We start from the raw sequence: 16,337 nt of genomic DNA, 5'->3' as shown, positions 1-16,337 counted from the left end.
CCAAATTTCTAGTGGCCATCCCTGTGAAGGATTTAACTGCCCAGACTACACAGCAGTGGAGCAGGGAGAAGTAAGTATTGCAACTTGCAAGTGCTGTGGCCATGACCAAGCGGGGGGGCACAATCATGGTCGACGGTACTGGCACAGGGCCCCTCATAGTACGCTGGTGTGTCTGACGGCGAGTGGGCCCTCCCACCGTCTGAGACACTGAATTGTACTATGAGGGGCCCTGTGCCATTGCCTTCGGCCATCAGTGGGCCCATCCACCTGTTCAGAGCAACGGCACTTGCCCGGGTGTGCCAGGTCTTGACCCCAGCCGCTGGGGGAGGGGTGGGCAGCCCAGTTATGGAGGTTTAAAAATTGGCATATGTAGATGTGTTACAAATATGAACCTGGCACTCAACTTAACGGTATTTGTAAGGCGGTTTATTGTAGTACACGATAAAAGACGTTTCGGTCAATGTGACCTTCTTCAGTTACGTGTGGTATATAGATTGTGTAGAGCTTATAGGCATCTATCAGAAAGAACGATGGTGCTTTAGGCATTGAGAAGAATGATCTCTCTAAGGTAATGAGCTTGTCAGTATATAGGAGAGGGGCAAACGTGCCTCCAGATGCTGTGTCCACCGGCCATCTGATCATCTAAAGCGCCATCGTCCTTTCTGATAGATGCCTATAAGCTCTACACAATCTATATACCACACGTAACTGAAGAAGGTCACATTGACCAAAACGTCTTTTTTTGTGTGCTACAATAAACCGCCTTACAAATACCTTTAAGTTGAGTGCTAGGTTCATATTTGTTGCTTTAACGGTTTGGGAACCTAACCTTAGCACCATCTTCAGTTGTGCTCACGGTGTTCTTTCTATGTAGATGTGTTGGCTGGACATTCAGCTGCTGCAAAGGGCGTAATTGGGCAAGTCCAAGGAAGAGGAGAAAAAAACAGAGGCACTTTTCTGGTAACCTATGTGTCATCAGGGGAAGGTGGGACAAAATCCTTTGAAACCCATGCATGGTTCATTTTAATGAAGGTTAGATCATCAACATTTTGGGTCGAAAGACGGGTCCTTTTTTCTGTCAGGATTGATCCAGCAGCACTGAAGACTCTTTCAGATAACACACTAGCAGCAGGGCAAGCGAGCTCCTGTAAGGCATATTGTGCCAATTCATGCCAGGCGTCCAGTTTAGAGGCCCAATAGTCAAAGGGGAATGACCTGTGAGGGAGAACATCAATATGGGAGGAAAAGTAGTTTGTAACCATAGTTGACATCTGCTGCCTCCTGTCACTTTTAATCGATGCTGTATTAGCAGTCGTGTGAGCGGTACTTGAGAAATCATTTCACAACATGGTCATTAAACCCCTGTCTCCAACGCCACTTCTGCTGTGTGCACCACGAACACCTCTTCCATTGTGCCCACTACGGCTCGTGGGAGAACCAGCACCGCTGCTGTGTGCTGGGAAAGCCTCAAACAAACGGTTTACCAGAGTTGCTTGTTTGTTTGCCAATATTATCTCTAGGTTCTCCTGTGGCATGATGTTGTGTAATTTGCCTTTGTAGCGTGGATCGAGGATGCTGGCCAGCCAGTAGTCATCATTCCTCATCATTTTGGCAATGCGGGGGTCCCTTTTTAGGATCCACAAGGCATAAGCGCACATGTGGGCCAATGTTCCAGGTGTCAATGATGCACTGCCCGTGGTGGGTGGAGGAGCAGTTTCTGGCAAATCCACATCCCTACAGTCATGCACAAACACTGTCCCTGACCTTCGAACACCAACATTTTCTCTTGCCCCCTGAGAAACATCCTCCTGCCCAAAATAATCATCCCCCTCATCCTCATCCTCCTCCTCTTCCTCTTCTTCCTCCACCTCGTCCAGGACAGTTCCCTGACTAGACAATGGCTGGCTGTCGTCAAGGCTTCCCTCCTCCTCCTCTGCTGCAGACGCCTGATCCTTAATGTGCGTCAAACTTTGCATGAGCAGACGCATAAGTGGAATGCTCATGCTTATGATGGCGTCAGCTGCGCTTACCAGCCATGTGCATTCCTCAAAACACTGAAGGACTTTACAGAGGTCTTTCAGCTTTGACCACTGCACACCTGACAATTCCATGTCTTCCCTCAAAGTGCCTGCCCGTGTATCCTCCCACAAATGCATTACAGCCTGCCTCTGTTCGTACAGCCTCTCAACCAGGTGCAGGGTGGAGTTCCACCTTGTTGCAACGCCTATGATTAGGCGGTGCTTGGGGAGGTGGAGCAATCGCTGCAGCTTCTGCATACGACTGGAGTGTACGGCTGAGCGACGGATGTGCGAGCACAGTCTTTGCACCTTATGGAGCAGGGATGTTAACTCCGGATAATTATTAAGGAAGCACTGCACCACCAGGTTCAAAGTGTGAACCAGGCAAGGTATGTTTGCGAGTTTTGCATGGGCTATGGCTGCCACAAAATTACGTCCGTTATCACTGACTACCTTGCCTGCCTCAAGATGTAGACTGCCTAGCCATGACTCTGTTTGTCACTGCAAGTAGTCGGCCAGTACCTCCATGATGTGTCTGTTGTCGCCCAAAGACATAATCTTTAACACAGCCTGCTGACGCTTACCACTAGCTGTTCGATAGTGGGACACCTCGTGTGCAACACTGCCAGCTGCGGATGTAGTGATCGTGCGACTCCGCTCTGTGGACAAAGCTTTCGCTGATAGATGAGGAGGAGGAGGGAAAGCCTACAGCCATCTGTTTCCTATACCGTGTGATAGGCAGCACTGTTCCACCGCCACTGTCCCCAGTGGAGCCAGCATCCACCACATTAACCCAGTGCGCAGTGATGGACACGTAACGGCAAAGGCCATGCCTACTGGTCCATGCATCCGTTGTGAGGTGCACCTTTCCACTCACTGACTGTTTTAGTGCATGGACAATGCAGTCTTTCACATGCCGGTGGAGGGCAGGGATGGCTTTTTGAGAAAAGAAGTGCCGACTGGGTAGGTCATTGCGTGGGACAGCGTAGGCCATGAGGTCACGGAAAGCTTCGCTTTCAACCAAACGGTAGGGCATCATCTCTAATGAGATTAGTTTGGCAATGTAGGCATTCAAACACAGTATACGCGGATGAGAGGATGAGTACTTTCTTGTCCTACTCAGAGTGTCTGGTAGGGTGAGCTGGACTGAAGAGCTGCATATGGGGGAAGTAGCGGTGGACCGGATGGAGTGAGTGGGGGTTGGTGATGGTATTGGTGGTGATGACCTAGATTCAGTGTTGTGTTGCAAAACCATTGTGATTCCCTGAGTGCTTTGGCTCTACGATGACACCTCCACATTTAGTGCTGGTGGTGTGCTTAATGGTGGCGGTGGTCTTACAGTGGGGGTAGCGATGGAGCGTTGTTGGCTACCCTCAGTCGGAGCAGGTGCACATATGCTACCTGATGTTTTGTAGTCCGTTCACGCTTGCAAGTCCATGTTGATTAAATGTCTAAGCATGGAACTGGTATTGAAATTTCTGAGTTTACCTCGGCTAAAGGTCCTTCGCTATGGTCGGGTTTCGTTTCATGAAACCCGACTTTGGCGAAAGTCGGCGATTTTTTAAATTGACCGACCTGTTTCGCTCAACTCTAGTAGGAATTGATTTGCAATCTCCATGCTTTTCTCAAGGTCAACTTTACGTGGTCTGTTCAAGAGTTGGAACTGCCAATAATCTGTTCATCTTTGCACCGAAAGGAAAAACCAAAAATCTTGAATGAGTTGAAAATAAAATACTGTCAGTACTTGGGTAATCGTTTAGCTAATTTGTGTTGCAAATCTGTAGTGTTGAATATATGATGTGAAAAGTTTTTATGTGCAATATAATCATTATAATTTGTTATAACTAACCACTGTTGGTTACTATGCCCAGGCAACGCCGGGCTCTTCAACTAGTATATATATATAAATAATGTGTATTGCAAATGTACTGATGCTCATGTGCTGTATAGATATAGGGATTGCGCAGGACTTAGTCCAGTAGGGGAAGCACAATAGAATAGAATAGGGATTAGATGGACTAATAGGATTAGGTTAGGATGGGCTAAGTAAGACTAGTTGGGGCAGCTTCCTGGAATAAGGGCCCTGTCACACATAGCGACTCACCAGCGATCCTGACAACGTTATGAACTTGTCAGGATCACTGGTGTGTCGCTACATGATCGCTGGTGAGCTGCCAAACAGGCAGATCTCAGCAGCGATCAGAGCAGCGACATGCGGTTAACAAGCGACGCGCGGTGCTTAGAAACCCGATGTTTACCTTGGTTACCAGCTCCCTGCACCAGCACGCTGGTATCTAACGTACACATCGGGTTTCTAAGTGCTGCACGGTGCTTAGAAACCCAATATTTACCTGGGTTACCAGCTCCAGCTCGCTGATCGCTGGTCTCCCGCCTGCCACACGCAGCGATGCGTGCTGGCCAGCGGGAGACAAACGATCAAAAAAATGTCAAGGCCATTCGAGCATGATCAGCGATACCCGGCAGGGGGGCCGGTCACTGATACGTGTCACACATAGCGATCTTGCTGGTGAGATCGCTGTTGCGTCACAAAACTTGTGACTCGGCAGCGATCTCACTAGCGAGATCGCTATGTGTAACGGGGGCTTAAGTCAGTGTAGAGAAGGAGTGTGTGTGAGCCGGGAGCAAGGACGGAACAGTCATGTCCAAGGGGGGAACATTTAAGTGAGGAACCCATCAGTCCAGGGCCTAGAGCTGACAGTCATATGTGGTGGAGGAATATCTTGGCAGCATCAGAATAGTAGCAGTTTACTTTGTGGAAACAACCCTAAACATCCGAGGCCTAGGGTCTGGTAAAGAATGGGAGAGCCATTTCTCGACTTCACCTTCGGAAAGGAACGCGGGCGGGGAACTCCTGAAGCGGGTTAGTCTGACCAGTAAGGAAGCTGCGGGACCGGCGGATCTTCCTGGAGGAGTGAGAGACAGTACAGGGAACGGAATGGTGATATTCTGCAAAGAATCTTGTGCTATTTCTGTGTTTAAACTGGACGAGCTGAGTAAAATTGTTTTGTTGAAGATGAACCTTGACTCTGACTGTAATTATGTGATGTTAAAGAAAAAGGACTCCCGGCAGTGACAAATGGACCCTGACTTGCAAGTGAGTGAAGTGTGGCACCCCCAGGAGTATGGCCGCCACAGTGGCTTTGCCTTCCTCCAGGGAGGGTAATGCCAGGCTTGGAAGCAGTGAAGGGTCTCTCTCTCAGTTAACCTATACATGCAACACAGTTCCACTCCAGGCCAGCAGGGTGGACGCTGAACCGGAATTGAGGGGAGTAGTGCTCTCTGGTGGCCAAGAGGAAGGAGTGGTCAGTTAGTGTGAGGAGGGTGAAGGTTGAGCTGAGGAAAGAGAGCTCCCTCCCAGGGAGAGCGCATGAAATGGAGCCTGGTCTCCATGGTTGTATGGATACTAACGGTCCTGCAACAGACACCAGAGAAGTAGGAGGCTGTAAATGCCCTACCCCGATCTAAGACTCGGAGGCACAACAGCACGAAGTGAGCCAAGAGAGGAATAGCGGCTACAGCTGTCTGCCATACGAGGAGTGCTAGTAGAAGAGAATTAGGAGGAACTTCAGTGTAACTCAGTACTAAGAGTACTTCACTCAAATAAGCGCTAAGAAGGAGAATGCACAGCCCATCTGCTGAGAGAGAATCCCTGAGCTGCTTCCAGGCTAGCCTGCTCCAGTACCATCTGTAATCAGGACCCTGGACTGCATTTATCAAGTAAAGGTACAGAAATTGCACCCCGCTGTGTCTTTATCTGCTTCCTACCCTTCCGGCACTGCTACACCCCGTGCCAACCACATCTACACTGCCCTGGGACTACAGCTTCACCTGTGAGGAGCTTTTACTTCTTTGCTGCACCATACCATAAGTCCCAGTGGATCTGCATGCAGCGTCGGCTTAACATCTCACTTGCCGAACACCACAGGTGGCGTCATGAACTATTACATTAACTACATTCCACCATTCAACTTCCCCCATTAATTGGACGCCCAGGGCCACGGACCGGGTCACCGATGCTGTGACACATCCCGCCGACACCGGCCCGGTACCGAGTATCCCACGGCCCTGGGAGGGCGACCCAACTTGGCGTCACAAACAGGATTACGGAGCCCGGTATCCCCAGGCCCTGTGTGCCAGAGACTGTTGTGTACTATAGACTGTGTGCAAAATTGGCACCATTGCCGCCATTATCCCGCTGATTGGCGCACGCAGGAAGAAAAAGGGGCAGGCCTTCGTGGGCGGAGCCTGCCGCAGAGCGCAAAGAAGTGAAGTGCCGTGCGGGAAGAGAGGACAGCGCGCGAGAAGGGGAGGAGCTGAGGCCTACAGCCTAGAGCGTCGGGCCTGCGAAGCGGCCGCCGGTAAGCTCCCTCAAAGCCCCGGCTTTGGCTAACGTTAACTAGGGGGGAAGAGAATGTCTGTGCCAAGCAGCAAAGTAGCGGCGGATGCCACCGCCAACCCCTCAGCGCCGCAAGGAGTAGCGCCCACCGCAGCGGTCCCCATAATGCCGCTGTCTATGCCCTACCTTCCGGGAGCGGCCTGGCTACCGCAGTACTCAGGTGAGTCACATACCCTGAGTGAATTTAAAGAGAGACTGTGCAGTTTGTTTAAAGTATACCCTCTGTCTGAAAGCCAGAAAGTGAACATCTTTATTGGAGAGCTAACGGGTGCAGCACAGAGAAAGGCGAAAGACTGGCAGGACACTGACAAAGAGACTGTTAAAAAGATTCTAGCCAAACTGAGAAGCACCTTTAACACCTGCCCTGCAGCGGAAATCAAGATGCGATTCTTTGGATGTAAGCAGAGAACGCAGGACAGTATAAGGGACTATGCTCTTAACCTGCAGGAGGCGCTGCAAGCAGTTAAGCAAGTTGATCCTGACCGTGTGAAGGAGGAAGATAAACTGTTAAAGGAGCAGTTCACTGAAGGACTACTCTCCAGTACCCACAGAGGACAGTTGCGCATCATAACCCTGCAAAACCCTGATCTGGACTTTGTTGATTTTAAGGACAGGGCTATTCGGGTCCTGCAGGAATCAACTGACAGCCGTCCCGTGCCCCCTAGGCGCCCAGCGATCACCTTCCATCAGGAAGCAACATCTTTTCCTTCCATCCCTGTGGAGGCTGATGCACAGACTCTGGATAAAGATCCAACTGAGGAGCTGCGTCTTCAGGTCCAGGAGTTGACCAGGGGTAAGGCTACACTTACTAAAACTGTGCAGTCCCTGCAGATGTCCTCCAAAGAGAAGATCCAGCTTGCTTCCAGTCCAGACGATGCCCGTGGCTCCGGAGGAGGATAACCCCGCCACTCCGAGGAAGGAACAACGACTGCTATGACCAGGACGGACGTCCCATCTGTCGTCGCTGCTACAAGGCAGGTCATCTTGCAAGATTTTGTCCTTTAAACGAGCAACCCCTGGGGCAGAGGGCCAACCCCCAGGAGTAGGACCACAGGGCCCAAGGAACTGGCGAGCCAAGTATGTTGGAGGGAGACCGGTCCTTCCTGTGGTGATTGACGGCATCCCCATGAACGCTTTGCTGGACACTGGCTCCCAGGTGACCACTATGCCCTATATCCTCTACAAGCAGTAGTGGGCTGACTCTGAACTCACCTGTGGCCCAACTGATGAACTAACTGTAGTTGCCAGTAGTGGTCAGTCTTTACCAAAAGTGGGATGTAAAGAAATTACTGTTAAAGTGGGGAGGGTGGAGTTAAAATCTCAAGGTCTGATAGTTGTGGATATTGATCGACATGAATGTAATCCCATGATGACTCTTGGTACAAATGTAATTGAAAATTGTCTTTCCGAGGTTATTGTCTTGTTGCAACAGGTGGCTGAGACTGCTGGTTCCAGTGAACAACGAGTCCTGCAGAAGGAGATCAAGGCCCTGATGCAAAGGCAGCAGGTAGGTCTCTCTGGCGGAGAAATTGGTAGTGTCAGGGTGAGTGATGCTTTCCCCATTGCAATACCCCCCAGATGTGAAAAGTTGATTTGGTGTCGAGCAGCCATATGCCTCAGAGGGAAAGATTACCAGAGGGGTGGTTGATGTACATAAAGGGAGAGTACCTGTACGCCTTTTGAATTGTGGGGAGGAGTAGGTCACAATACCTCAGTACGCCACAGTTGCTAAGCTGCTCACTGTTAATAACAACTCTTTGCAGGCAGCAGACCCCTTGGTCTCTTCTGATCAGTTGGAGGACAATGGCTCTGTGAAGCAGATGGAGGAGTGGTGCCAGCAACTGCAGGTGGGGACTGACTCTACACCTTCATACCAGAAAAATGGGGTTTACAGAGTGACAAAAGAATATGAGCGGGTATTCAGTAAACAACCACTAGATTTTGGGTAGGCAAAAGGGGTTCAACATCATATCCCCACTGGAGATCATCCACCCCTTTAAAGAAAGGTACCGGCCTGTACCCCCAACACAATACCAATGTGCCAAACGTATGTTGAGAGAGATGAAGGAGGCTAGGGTCATCAGAGACAGTTGTAGCCCCTGGGCAGCTCCAATAGTTTTTGTAAAGAAAAAGGATGGTACCATGAGAATGTGTGTTGATTACAGGAAAATTAACAGCATTACACATAAAGATGCCTACCCATTACCCAGAATTGAAGAGTCATTAGCTGCACTTAAAACTGCTAACTACTTTTTCACCTTGGATCTCACCAGTGGGTATTGGCAGGTTCCCGTGGCAGAGGCAGACAAGGAGAAAACAGCATTTACCACTCCAATGGGTCTCTGTGAGTTCATCTATATGCCATCCGGCTCTGCACTGCCCCAGGAACATTTCAACGGCTGATGGAGTGCTGCCTGGGACACATGAACTTTGAGACAGTCCTGTTGTACCTTGATGATGTCATTGCTTTCTCCAAGACTTATGAAGACCATCTGGAGCACCTGGCTGAAGTGTTTGAAGCCTTGTCCAATTTTGGCCTAAAGGTGAAGCCTTCCAAATGCCACCTCCTGAAGCCCAGGGTACAGTACCTCGGTCATGTAGTGAGTGCAGAAGGTGTGGCACCAGATCCGGACAAAGTTACAGTCATCCAGGACTAGCCAAAGCCCAGCAACCTCCATGAAGTATGCCAATTCCTCGGGTTGGTAGGCTACTACCAAAGGTTCATCAAAGGCTTCACTGAAATAGCCACTCCTATGCAAAATCTTCTGGTGGGGCAGTCCAAGAAAGCCAAACAGAAGAATTCCACATTTGAATGGACTGAGGAGTTGGAGAGGTCCTTCACCCGGCTGAAGATGGCTCTCACAGGAGATGAAGTTCTGACCTACCCAGATTATGACAAATCCTTTGTGTTGTACACTGATGCCAGCAACGTGGGACTAGGAGGAGTACTGTCACAGGTACAAAATGGCAAAGAAAGAGTGATCTCCTACGCCAGCATGAAGCGTTGTTCCACTGAAAGGAACCCAGACAACTACAGTTCCTTCAAGCTGGAGTTCCTCACCATAGTCTGGGCTGTGACTGAGAGATTCAAGCATTACCTAGCTTCAGCCAAGTTTACCATCTTCACGGACAACAACCCGTTGACTCACTTGGACACTGCAAAACTAGGTGCACTGGAACAGCGATGGATGGCTTGACTGTCTAACTATGAGTCTACCATCAAGTACCGGGCAGGGCACAAGAATGCCAATGCTGATGCGCTGTCCAGGATGCCTAATCTGCCAGATGCAGGAGAAGACCCTGAGGCTCTTGAAGAAATAGAGTTACCTCCCTTCCACTTGCCACTTGCGGCCCAACGTGCTCAAGGAGTGAGAAACAGACGGTCTGGCTTGAAAGAAGTCACCCTAAATCCATTGCCCCATCATGACTGGGCAGAAACTCAGGATAATGACCCCGCAGTCCGCCTGGTGAAGGAGCTACTGTCACAAACTGACTCACGCCCAGAGTCGAATGCTCCTGAGGAAACCCAGCAGTTGTGGAAGGAGAGAGGCCGGCTGTTCATGTATGAAGCAAAGCTGTGATGGAGGAGTATCAATGCCCGCACTCATGAGCTGGTTTGGCAGGTGATAGTCCCAAAGAGAGAGGCATCAATGGTCCTGGAAGCATACCACAAAGGAGCTGGATACTTTGGATGGAAGAAGTTGGAAGCATTGCTCCGGGAGAGGTTCTACTGGGCTGGTATGAGGACAGCCATTGAGAGGTGGTGCCAGGAGTGTGGACAATGTAACCTGCGCAGAAAGGACCGAAACAACCAGAGAGCTCCTCTACAGCCAATCATCACCAAACAGCGACTTGAGTTGGTAGCCCTGGACCATGTGAAGTTGGTTCCAAGCCGGTCAGGCTACATCTATGCTCTTACCATTGTGGACCACTACTCACGATTCCTGGTAGTTGTGCCTGTCAAAGATCAAACAGCCAGGACAGCAGCCAGAGCATTCCAACAGCACTTCTGTAGACCACAAGGATATCCTGAGCAAGTGCTTACAGATCAAGGTCCCGCCTTTGAGGCAGAAGTGTTCCAGGAATTCTGTAACTTGTATGGTTGTAAGAAGATCCGGACAACACCATATCTCCCACAGACCAATGGCATGTGTGAGAAGATGAACCAGGTAGTGATTGACCTACTAAAGACCTTGCCTTTGGAGGAGAGGAATCTGTGGCCAGAAAAGTTGCCAGATCTGGTGGGCCTCTACAACCACATTCCTGTGAATTCCACCAACTGTACTCCAGCCTACCTAATGAGAGCGAGGCCTGGGAAACTGCCTATTGATTTGGACATGGGAGTCCTGACACCTGAAGTAACATCACCAGATGCTGAATGGAATACAGAGAGGCAGCAACAGTACAGAAGAGTACAAGAATGTGTGGAAAAGAGTTTAGCTCAGGCAAGACAAAAGCAAGAAAGGCACTACAATCAGCATGCACCTGCAGTTCCCTTGTCACAGGAGAACAAGTCCTCAAGAGGAAAAGAAGACTGCATAAGCTGGATGATCAATGGGAAGCTGAACCCTACACCATTCTACCCTCAAACTTTGACAATACCAATGTGTGCCTTATTAGTAAAGATGGAGGAGAGACATCAACAGCAATATCAAGAGATCATTTGAAATTATGCCCTGATCAGCTAAAAGAAAGAATGGAAGAACAAGATAACATCCAACCCATAGAAGAAGAAAAGGTCAGCACCATACTTGGAGAATTCCCTGCAATTTGGACTAAAGTAAATGATGCAATAGTGGTGCCAGTGTTGACCTTTCCCCAGCTGATAGCACAGGAAGAGGTGACTCAAGAAAATCCTGAAGATCAGGAAAATCAGGCAGCAGATGCCACACCAGCAGTGGAGCCAGAGAACCCTTGCCCTGCCAGTGGTGAACCTGTTGTGCCCCTGGTGAGTGTAAGAGTTTGCAGACAATCTAGTATCCCTGTGCCTGCAGAACCACCAGTAGTGTATCTAGTACATTACACACTACACCAGTATTATGCAGGTCTACCCGTACTACACAAGGTATACCACCCATCAGATATCGTATGTAGCTAAGCAAATGTAAATGTTGAAATTGTGTATATATGTAACTGTTTTCAAGTTTTGTGCCTACATGCCTACAGGTAATCTGTAAGAGTTTCCTTTGGAATTTGCCAATTTTGTTTTATGACATTGTACCACAGGACTTGTGTGGTCATCAATTTGTATATAGTTCACCATTTGCCCAGGAATGGACCATGGACATTGATGCTTGGACTTGTCATCATAGGACTGTTTTAGGAGCTTGTAGTTTTTGCACATTTTTCATTTTTTTCAAAATCTTGTACAATTATATTTGTTATATGTTCATATGTTTTTCATCAGCCCAGGAGTGCTGACTTGCACTAGGGGGAATGTGGCGCCCCCAGGAGTATGGCTGCCACAGTGGCTTTGCCTTCCTCCAGGGAGGGTAATGCCAGGCTTGGAAGCAGTGAAGGGTCTCTCTCGCAGTTAACCTATACATGCAACATAGTTCCACTCGAGGCCAGCAGGGGGGACTCTGAACCGGAATTGATCGGAGGAGTGCTCTCTGGGGGCCAAGAGGACGGAGTGGTCAGTTAGTGTGAGGAGGGTGAAGTGTGCAGACGTGTGGAGAGAAGCTGGAGGTTGAGCTGAGGAAAGAGAGCTCCCTCCCAGTGAGAGTGCATGAACTGGAGCCTGGTCTCCACGGTTGTATGGATACTAATGGTCCTGCAACAGACACCAGAGAAGTAGGAGGCTGTAAATGCTCTACCCCCATCTAAGACTCGGAGGCACAACAGCACGGAGTGAGCCAAGAGAGGAATAGCGGCTACAGCTGTCTGCCATACGAGGAGTGCTAGTAGAAGAGAATTAGGAGGAACTTCAGTGTAAATCAGTACTAGGAGTACTTCACTCAAATAAGCGCTAAGAAGGAGACTGTACAGCCCATCTGCTGAGAGAGAATCCCTGAGCTGCTTCCAGGCTAGCCTGCTCCAGTACCATCTGTAATCAGGACCCTGGACTGCATTTATCAAGTAAAGGTACAAAAATTGCACCCCGCTGTGTCTTTGTCTGCTTCCTACCCTTCCGGCACTGCTACATCCCCGTGCCAACCACATCTACACTGCCCTGGGACTACAGCTTCACCTGTGGGGAGCTTTTACATCTTTGCTGCACCATACCATCAGTCCTAGTGGATCTGCATGCAGCGTCGGCTTAACATCTCACTTGCCGAACACCACAGGTGGTGTCACGAACAATTCCATTAACTACATTCCACCATTCAACTTCCCCCATTAATTGGGCGCCCAGGGCCACGGACCGGGTCACCGATGCTGTGACACATCCCGCCAACACTGGCCCGGTACCGAGTATCCCATGGCCCTGGGAGGGTGACCCAGAAGTACTGTGTGTTAATAGAGCGGAGGGCTAGGTTGTGCCAGTGCTGCCACTCTCAACCACGACTACCCCCTGGCCTCCGTTTCATGTTCACACTTACCTGATTTTCTCTTCAATCCTAAAGTATCCTTCCACCACTATTCCTGTCCTTTTGTTTGTATTCACGGTAAGTTCGTTCCTCTTTTTTCACTTTACCAAGTGCTAACAGGCATTCTTCCTTCCATGGGTGTTTTTAGTATACATGCAGAGTAACGCTTCAGAACTTGAAGAAAGAGCAAGATAAAAAATTTATATAGAATTATTTCTACTTCTATAATTGTTTCACTGTAAATTTGAAGTATAGCCAAGAGCAGATAATCTTTTGAAAAAATGATAACCTATTGTACATCAGTTAAAGGACCCTGCAAGCAAACTCTGACAGTTGATCACATGCCATCAAAGCTTGTACTACAGTGCTTCCTCCTCTGGATCCAGCAATCATTTGATTTTTGGTTGTAGGGAGGAAACAAGGGCTGCTTGAGATCAAGTCAATTGTGCTATTCAGGCATGGAGTAAGTGAATTTCCCCTGTTACCGGGACAAATATAACAGCTCCAGTTAGAGGGAAAATCAGAAATAACAAGAATATAACATATTTTTTAAGATCTTAGGGGGTAAAGTATGTAATGAAATGAATAAAAGAAAAAAAGAAATCATGCACAAATAAAATAGAAAAAAAGTATACATAATTAAATAAATATTTGAATATCAAAACAAGAAAAATGTTTCAATTCATAAAAAGCACTTGTACGTTAAAACCCAAAAATGTGCATTTTCAGGAACTGGGTAAAAAGGGCGGGTCATTAACTGATTGATGGGTCTCAGTAAATAAGTAAGTCTGACTTGGCATGTAGTTAAATCTATAAATCTCTATAAAATAGCTGAGAAACAGTGAAAGATGCAGTCACTAAATAAAAGCTGCAGTTCTTCATTCTCTGGATTAGCAGGGGTCATTATTTTATAATATGGGGATAACCCTTTAATGGAAGCACAAGCCAATATAAACTGCTAGCTATCAACTGATGTTAAGTGATATAACACATGCAGAGATATCACTTTATCTATATGTATAATCTTGGCTTGTTCGGTGTATATTATGTACTGTAACATAAAAAAGATTAAATGTCAAACAAAATGAAAACCTTAGAATGTAAATTGATTTATCAGCATAAATGCTATACTACATAATGACTTCATTAAACGTACACAAAAAACATCTATACAATTATTATATACTGATATATGTGTGTATATAAGCAATGGAAGTCCTACCTTTCTAACTTATCAGTCTTCTGTCGTGAAAGTTGCAGCACAAATGAGCCACGTTTGTCTAGTCCGAATTTAAAGATGACCTCGTGGGTTTTTTTTTCATTGGTTTGGAACATGGAAAAAAGTATTAATAGGACAGAACGTTCTTCTCAAAAGCATTAGCACAGATGTTCTTCAAAATGCTGCATTTTAGGGATGGTTTTGGCATGAGTCCAGAAGCATCACACACTGCAGTAGATCCGAGCATGGAAGCAGCTGCATTGGAAATTGTGAAGAATAAATATGAAGCACTAATCAGTAGTGACTGTCAGATATCAAGCATAGCCTATATGCATTCACTTTGATCTGTTAAAAGAATGTTACATGCATTTCCTGCTGACCTTGCTGCATTGAGCTAGATATGCAGTCTCACTGCTGCTGTTTTGCAGTATTCAATGACAGTGCAATGGCTTAAAGGTGCAGACATAGGTATAAATTACTTACCACCACAGAATATCTTTTAGCACTAAAACAAAACTGTATATTTTGTAGCTCACCATAAAAGCGAAAGAAATTAAAAATGATAATTATTTTCAACTTTGAAAAACTATAGATTATTCTAGTATAGCTTGGAACTACAAAATGATTATCTTTGAGATAGTTTCTCTTCTCATTCTATGTTACTCATTAACTATATGTAGAATAAGGCTATGTGCACACGTTGCGGATTCTGCTGCGGTTACGCAGCGAATTTTGCCCTGCGGAACTGCAGCGGTTTCCGCAGCGGTGTACAGTACCATTAAAGTCAATGCAAAATAAAAACCGCTGTGCACATGGTGCGGAAAAAACTGTGCAGTTTCGCTGTGGATTACAATCCGCAGCATGTCAATTCTTTGTGCGATTCTGCTGCGGTTCTGCACCCATTGACTTGTATAGAGTCTTTAAAATCCACAGCAAATCCGGCATATGCTGCAGATTGGGGTGTCAAAACCGCTGCATAGGGAAGTGATGTCAGGCGGGAGGAAGCGTGTGGGCGGAGTGTAGTGTAGGGAGGAAGAAGGAAGTCGCCATCATGGAAGGCTACCGTCACATGAGGATCGATGTGGGGCGTCTAATTGATTTGGTATGTATGCATGTGGGTTGCCCCTCACACCCAGGGCAGTGGGGTACTCGGTACTGGGCCGGTGTCAGGGCGAATGCGTGTCACAGCAGCGGTGACCCGGTCCGTCGCCCTGGGCGCCCAGTATCAATGGCAGTGATGTTAATGGTGTAATAGTTTATTTGGATAGTCCGTGACGCCACAAACACCCGTGGTGTTTGGCAAGTGAGATGTTGAGCCAACGCTGCATGCAGATCCACTGGGACTGATGGTGTGGTGCAGCAAAGATGGTGTAGCTCCCCACAGATGCAGCTGTAGTCCCAGGGCAGTGTAGGTGCAATGGACAAAGAGAGGCGCAGAATGGTATAGAGGCTGGTACCCAGGTGTAGCGGTGCTGGAATAACTGGAGGACACCAGAGTATGCGGTTCTAAAGCTTTACTCACTGTTTGCAGTTCACACAAATGCCTGCCTCCGCACTGTGTTCTTCAGGACAGGGCCCCAGCCAACCTCCAGGCAGGATAGGATTCTCCCCTCCACACTCCGCCAATATGTACCTTACTGAATGACTCCTCCAATGCGCCTTTAGGTGCGAAGCACTCCAGTACTTAGTTACTCTGGAATGCCTCTCTCTAGGTGTTCCTAGTCTCTACTTGTATGACAGACAGCTGTAGCCTGCTTCGGTGACTCCTCTCTGCATCCAGGCTCGCTATCCAGTTGCTGTTGTGTCCCAAGTCTATGATGGGAGTAAGGCGTTAGTGGCTCACTACTCCTCCGGTGTCTGTTACCGGACATAAAGATCCAATCAACCTCGAGGACCAGGCCCCGGCCTTTGCGCTCTGGACTGGAAGGGTTCTCTCTCTTTCTCAACCTGCTTCCCACCGTCCTTCTATTCACCTTCGTTCCGATCTGTTCTATCTCTCTTATGGAATCTGTAGTCTCCAGTCTACGTCTCCTTCCTTCTGTTCCTTTCCCGTACCAGCTGGCTAAGGTCACTGAGGCAGCTGCAGCACTCCTTCCTCCATCCCTCTTCCAGGGATCCTCACTCCTGTCTTAGTGACTTCCTTTCTCTCTCAC

At 48.0% G+C, this 16,337-nt stretch overlaps 1 protein-coding gene across 1 annotated transcript in view; it reads right to left on the bottom strand.

Annotated features, from left to right (window-relative positions):
- TRPM2 (transient receptor potential cation channel subfamily M member 2) overlaps nucleotides 1-14,513 on the bottom strand; it is a 1,217,227-nt gene extending 1,202,714 nt beyond the window's left edge. Inside the window, exons 1-2 of the mRNA XM_073558209.1 lie at nucleotides 14,188-14,513; nucleotides 12,978-13,139 (exon numbers count right to left, since the gene is read on the bottom strand). The gene's annotated coding sequence lies outside the window, so the exon portion shown is untranslated. The remainder of the gene's footprint in view (nucleotides 1-12,977; nucleotides 13,140-14,187) is intronic.
- Nucleotides 14,514-16,337: the final 1,824 nt, after the last annotated feature.

This window comes from Dendrobates tinctorius, unplaced genomic scaffold (assembly GCF_039654945.1).
Source record: "Dendrobates tinctorius isolate UK_male_01 unplaced genomic scaffold, ASM3965494v1 ptg000254l, whole genome shotgun sequence".
Classification (NCBI taxonomy): Eukaryota; Metazoa; Chordata; class Amphibia; order Anura; family Dendrobatidae; genus Dendrobates; species Dendrobates tinctorius.
This window is presented reverse-complemented; position numbering and strand designations above follow the sequence as displayed.